The following is a 6,056-nucleotide window of genomic DNA, read 5'->3' as shown; positions in this document are numbered from 1 at the left end:
TTCTGTTACCTCATTTCTGAGTTTTCCTAAATGTTGTTTACCCATATGTTATATCATTTTAGCTTATTTTGAGATAATAGATTAATTCTGATCTGTTCTGTTGCCACATCTTTCTGGCATGCTTTGATTGTCTGTACAAATGTTTATTCTGTTTCTTACTCTCTTATAGTCATTTTGTATAGGGTTTGACTTCGATATTTTCTGTTACCCTTTTTTTTTAATATGGAATGCTTCACAGATTTGCATGTCTTCCTTGCTCAGAGGCCATGCTAATCTTCCCTGTATCATTCCAATTTTAGTATATGTGCTGCTAAAATGAGCATGTCTGTCACTTGTTTTTAAGTGGAATTAGTTCTTCTTAACTTTCCAATTAAAGCAGCGTTCAGAAAAGCTTTTCTAACTCCACAGAGCTCCCCGTTCTGTTGTTTTTGTGTATTGTTCAAACCTACAGCACCTTGCTTTCTGAGCAAAATTTCCTGGATCCAGTCCGCTTCCCCACTGTGGTCTGGGTCTTCTCTTACCTTTGTCTCTATTGCTCCTGCCCTGGACAATTCTGATTCATTTCCTGAGGTTTCTCGTCTGTGTGTACCCTGTTCTAGAAGCCAACCCTGGCAGGGCCATTTGGAGCTTTCACAGGGCCTGAGTTGCTAAGCCCCTCCAAGCTTCTTCCCCCGGGACCCCTGCAGTCACTAGCTGTTGGAAGGAGCAAAACCCCTCTGGGTTTCAAATGCTGTTCTTGGAATTCCCCTATCCCTTTGCTTTTTGATGGCTTTGAATCATGATCCACTTCTTTCATCATAGTACTTCAGCTACAAGTGGCAGATATCTGAAATTGTGTCACTGCCATGTGCTATCACAGTCAGAGGAAAAACAAAGATTATACTCTAGATGCTCAGGCATAAGCCAAGAGTGTTTGGCAACTGAACTATCTCTAAAAATTAATGGTTTGTAGTGTGGTTGAACAAATACTCTAGATAAATAGCAGGTTGACTGTCTTGTAGTTATATAACGATCCGAAGGGAGTGTTAGGTGTTTGTTGAGTATTGCATCTTCATTTGGAAAATTTTGACTTGATTGTAATTTAGGCACAATTAATAATTTTTTTTTAGTTTTCCTTAATATCAATAATAAATATTTAATTCTAAGATATATTGAGTAAAAAAACAAAATCTTAAACCTTGAGTTGGTCTGTTAATCTCTATATTAAAATAGAAATGAACTGAAAGATGATTTTAAATATCACTACCTTTTTAGGGGCTGGTTTAGGTTGAAGAGTTAATCTTTAAAATTACCTGAAAACTCATATTTTATGACAAGTGGGGAAAATCAAATTATGAATCATTTATAGTTCAAGGTAAATGAAAACACTGGGGAAAAAAGAACAACCTTTTCATGGAGTATCATTTCTATTCTTGGGCTTGAATTCCTGGGCTGAATGCTCTGGGACCACGAGCCCAGGGCAGTGGCTTGAACAGAGGTCATTGGGAGATTACGCCTCAAGGGGAATAAAAAAAGAATTGAGTATCAGACAATTAGTCATTTGTGGAGCAATTTATCTGATTGTGACCGTGTGGCTGGAGGGATCTGGGACTTCTCAGCTACAGCATAGTCCATGTGGACACCTGTGAATTCACGGGCACCTGCAGACAATTCCTAGAGCCCTGACAACTCCCCACCTTGGACTCTGGTTTTTCTCTCTTCCCCTCTGCTTGAAGGCTTTCTTTGGCACTTGAAGCACAGCTTGGAGGTGGGGTGGATAGTAAATAAACAATGGAGAAGGGAATTGGTGGGAATATGCTCTACTGGGCTTGCTTCCCATGGTATCTCAGACAGCCCCTAGCGGGAAACAGGAGCATCCCGATTATTAATGAACGTACATTGACATTTCTCCCTTCCTTGGCTCATTTTCCTCATGTCCTCCCTTGTGCTTCCTGGGATCACCTTCCAAAAAACTGTCTTCACTCAACTCTTTGTCATGGTATCTGCTTTTGGAAGCTCCAAACTATGACATCAACTAATTTTGGTATTATTTCCAAAAGTCTTAAACCTGATCCCCTATGTCCGTTCTAAGGAAGGGATAGGGGCCAGAAGATGTGCAGGCAGAAAGCAAAAAAAAAAAAAAAAAAGGTCCATTCAAATGCAAGTTTCTTTTCTCTTTTCTTTTTCTTTTTCTTTTTCTTTTTTTTTTTTGTAGAGGGAGAGAGAGCACATGCAACCATGGAGGGGGAGGGGGAAAGGGAGAGAGAGAGAGAGAATCTCAAGCGGGCTCCACGAAGGGCTGGATCTCACGACCCTGAGATCATGACCTGAGCCAAAATCAAGAGTCGGACATTTAACATACTGAGCCACCCAGGTGCCCCCAAATGCAAGTTTCTGATGAGTAGGTGAGACCCCACCTTATAGTGAAGACAAGGGCATTGGCTGGCAGAGTCCCCTGGCGTTAGGCTTAGGCTCACCAAACCAGCAGCCTTTGCTGGACTCTGTGTTCCCCAGTACCCTTCACTTGACGGTGTGACTTCCCTTGCAGGTCTCCCTTCAGGGGGAACATACACAGATCTGTAGATAGGAGTATTATGGGCTACTTAGCATTTTACTTCTTAGCACTTTATTTCTTAGGTGGTTCTGATCTATACATTCACTTCTTGGCAATTTTGTTAACATGAATGTGTTCCTATGTCTGATCAACCCTAGAGTCAGTTTCTGGACCTGCGTCATTGATGTCCAATACCTGGCACATGGGGAGCTCCGCCAGAACACACCTGGCTCGTGCCCCTGCCATGTGTAGTGGGCACGGTTAGTGGCTTCGTAGGTGATAGTTCTGGCTTGTCTTTGCTATTGCAGCAGGAACTTTGAGATGTCAGTGATTTGTTGATCCCCAGGAAGGCACTAAGGCAAACCAGATGGATGGAGATTCCTCCTGTCACTCTTCCAGAGGGAAGCCCACCCAGGCTCCCGGCAGTGGATGCTTGCTCAGGGGAGCTGCACTGTAGTTTGTACTTTATTTTTTTAGAGAGGAAGGGAGTGGAGGGCGGAGAGAGAATCTTAAGCAGGCTGCATGCCCAGTGTTGGTAGAACAGATGGGAGATAAGATAAGAGACACAAAAAAGCTAAGATCCTCTATACAGATCTCTGGCTGTTGGATGGGTCCTTAAGCAGGATTGACATGGAGGATAAGAAGGGGTGGCTCCATTCAACCCACATCTTTAAGTCACAGAATGGACATCTAGAACACAGTGATATTGACAAGTTGATTATTATAACTTAATACAACATGAATAATGCTATTTTCCTCAGGCTTTAAGACAACACATATTATAAAACGCATTAAGATTTTAAAATGAAGAGTGCCTGGGTGGCTCAGTCAGTTAAGTGTCCAACTCTTGATCTCGACTCAGGTCTTGATCTCACCATGGTGAGTTCGAGCCCCGCATTGGGTTTCATGATGGGCATGGAGCCTACTTAAAAAAAAAAAAAAAGATTTTTTTTGAAGATTTTATTTATTTATTTGAGAGAGAGAGAGAGAGCACGAGCAGGGAGGAGGGGCAGAGGCAGAGGGAGAAGCTGACACCCCACAGAGCAGGGAGCCCAACTCCGTAGGGCTCCATCCCACGACCCTGAGATCATGACCTGAGCTGAAGCCAGACGCTTAACTGACTGAGCCACCCAGGTGCCACCCTCTCCCCCAAAAAAGATTTTAAAATCAGAATTTTAAGATGAATGTCTATAGCTATATGTCATATGGGGTCTAAGAGTACCACCTGTGCCAAAAGGCAAAACTTATCTCTGGTGGGGGAGGGGAAGTCCTGCATATTTTCATTTAATAAAGCCTAGTCCTTCTTATTATACTGCCTTCTTTTCACATCTGTGTAACCCAGACTGGGGCCACCTTGGAAAAGTCCGCCATGATGACCACTCTATGACCTGGAGCCTTCTAGAGCACAGACCCCTCCCCCATTCTCTCCTTTTATCTAACCATACCCTGAAGGACACCCTGGGCCTAACATCCTGATCTGCTCTGGAGATAGGACTATCACCCCCCCAGGGCAATAAAAGCAAGTCTTACACGAGGTGGGGGGCACGGCGATTTACTGTCTTGAGGCAGCCCACAACACGCTTCTGCCATCCGTGCATCCCCTTCATAAACCATTTCTTGTCAGGCTGGACTTCTTGGCCTTTTCCTTCAATCATATGGCCCCTTCGGCCTTCGGAGGTCTTTTTGCATATACCTCCCTTTCACAAACAACATCCAAAGAATTTGCCCATTTGAACAGTAATAGCATTAAGTTTTGACTTTGCCCAGCTGTGGGCCACTCTGGCTTCTAGATTATTATCCAATAGAGGTTGACAAAACCTTTCTTGTGTTGGTGCATTTTTTTTTTTAACATCTAAACTTAAGATCTATACTTTTGGCTTCAAACAGGTTTTCTTCCTGAAATATAATCCTGACATATAATCATAGAAAAATGACAGATCAGAATCCAAATCCCAGTGAAAAAGAACACAGGCAGTTGATCCACGGCATGATTATAAAGCTATTACTCATTGCACAGCACTGAGTGTCCAGCTCCAAGGGTCAAGGGTGAAAGGAGAAGTAACATTTCTTTGAAGTTTTGAGTCTGCGTATGGTACAATGGGCCCATTTCTTCTCTGTTCCCAGTGTCATTGATTTATCATCAAGCTCAAGTTGACCGTAATGTAAAATGTGCTCATTGCAATGATGAGATTAATTTCGAGGAGGAATTAGAAGGAAGTGTCCTTGTCTGGAATTGTGGGCATGACTTTCATTTATCTTTGGTCTTAGGGATTAGAAGAATGGTGATCTCATTGGTCTTGCAGGTGGTTTAATTCTCGGGAGACTCTTGGGGATGCCCATTTGTGAAAGAGACTTCACAGCCTGTTTCCCCTCTGTCTGGATCAATTCAAACATCCATTCAATCTTAACCACTCAAGTGCTTCTCATGACCACCATGCTCCATCACGGCCTTAAGCACGAGTGTGACTGTGGTGAGGAGGGAAACAGACAATAAACAAACACATATAAACAAGAAAACAAGCAGATGGGTTAAGGGCTCTGCAGAGAGTTACAACAGGGGGAGGTAAGAGCGACCGGGAGGACCTTTAAGATGGGACTCCCCGATGCCTAGCTGGGGGAGCACATTCCATGGGGAGAAACTGGGAAGAGCCAAGAGCTAGCAAGAAGGGTGGGCTTGGTGTGTTTAAGGAACAGGCACAGCCACGTGGCTGGCGAAGCATGAACAGTGGAGGATGGAGCAGATCTGGCCTGAGAGGGAGACAGGGATGGGTTTTATTCTGAACGTGGTAGCTAGCCTTGCGTGTTTGGGCTGAGAGTAGTGACAGATCTAATGTTTTTTTTAAAAATCTGCCACCTGCTCTACTGCAAGTAGATTGAAGAGGGTCTAAGAGCCAAGGCAGGAAGACCCACTAGAAGATGCTGAAGATCTCCGGGGATCAGGGTGTCCTGGTCCGCACTGGTACTGGGGGTAAGACAGGACCCAGTCATGGGCTGCAAGTGGGGAGTGAGTGAAGAACAGAGGGGACCCCCATGAGGATTCCTGGATGTTTGGCTTGAAAATCTGGGTGCGGTGGGGCAGATCAGGGTGTCCTGGCCCGCAATGGTAGCGGGGATACGACAGGACCCAGTCATGGACTGCAAGTAGGGAGTGAGTGAGGAACAGAGGGGACCCCCATGAGGATTCCTGGATGTTTGGCTTGAAAATCTGGGTGCAGTGGGGCAGCTTGTAGAGATGGAGGGGATGCAAGAAGGTACCCTCTGTGGGTAAGGGAAGGAAATCAGACATTCTGCTTGTCCTGTTAAGTCTGAGATAATTCCTAGGCTTCCAAGAGCCATGCCATTAGGCAGTAGGATCTAGGGATCTGGAATTCCTGGAGGAGATGAGAGCAGGAGATATGGACTGTGGGTGGGTGAGGGGAGGGGGGATATCAAACACTCAGCATTTAGAGCCTGGAGACAAGATGGCGTTACCTGGGAGAATGTGCAGAGAGAAAGGGGAAGGGGGCCCAGAACGGACCCTGGT

The 6,056-nt window shown here is 44.7% G+C and overlaps 1 non-coding gene across 1 annotated transcript; it reads right to left on the bottom strand.

The window, feature by feature from the left end:
• Positions 1-216: 216 nt before the first annotated feature.
• On the bottom strand, positions 217-323 carry LOC123325166. The gene has a single exon (XR_006540274.1). It is a non-coding gene; the product is annotated as a U6 spliceosomal RNA (small nuclear RNA).
• Between the last annotated feature and the right edge of the window lie 5,733 nt (positions 324-6,056).

This window comes from Neomonachus schauinslandi, chromosome 6 (genome assembly GCF_002201575.2).
Source record: "Neomonachus schauinslandi chromosome 6, ASM220157v2, whole genome shotgun sequence".
In the NCBI taxonomy this organism is placed as follows: Eukaryota; Metazoa; Chordata; class Mammalia; order Carnivora; family Phocidae; genus Neomonachus; species Neomonachus schauinslandi.
Note: the sequence above shows the minus strand (reverse complement) of the source record. Positions and strands in the feature narration are given on the sequence as shown.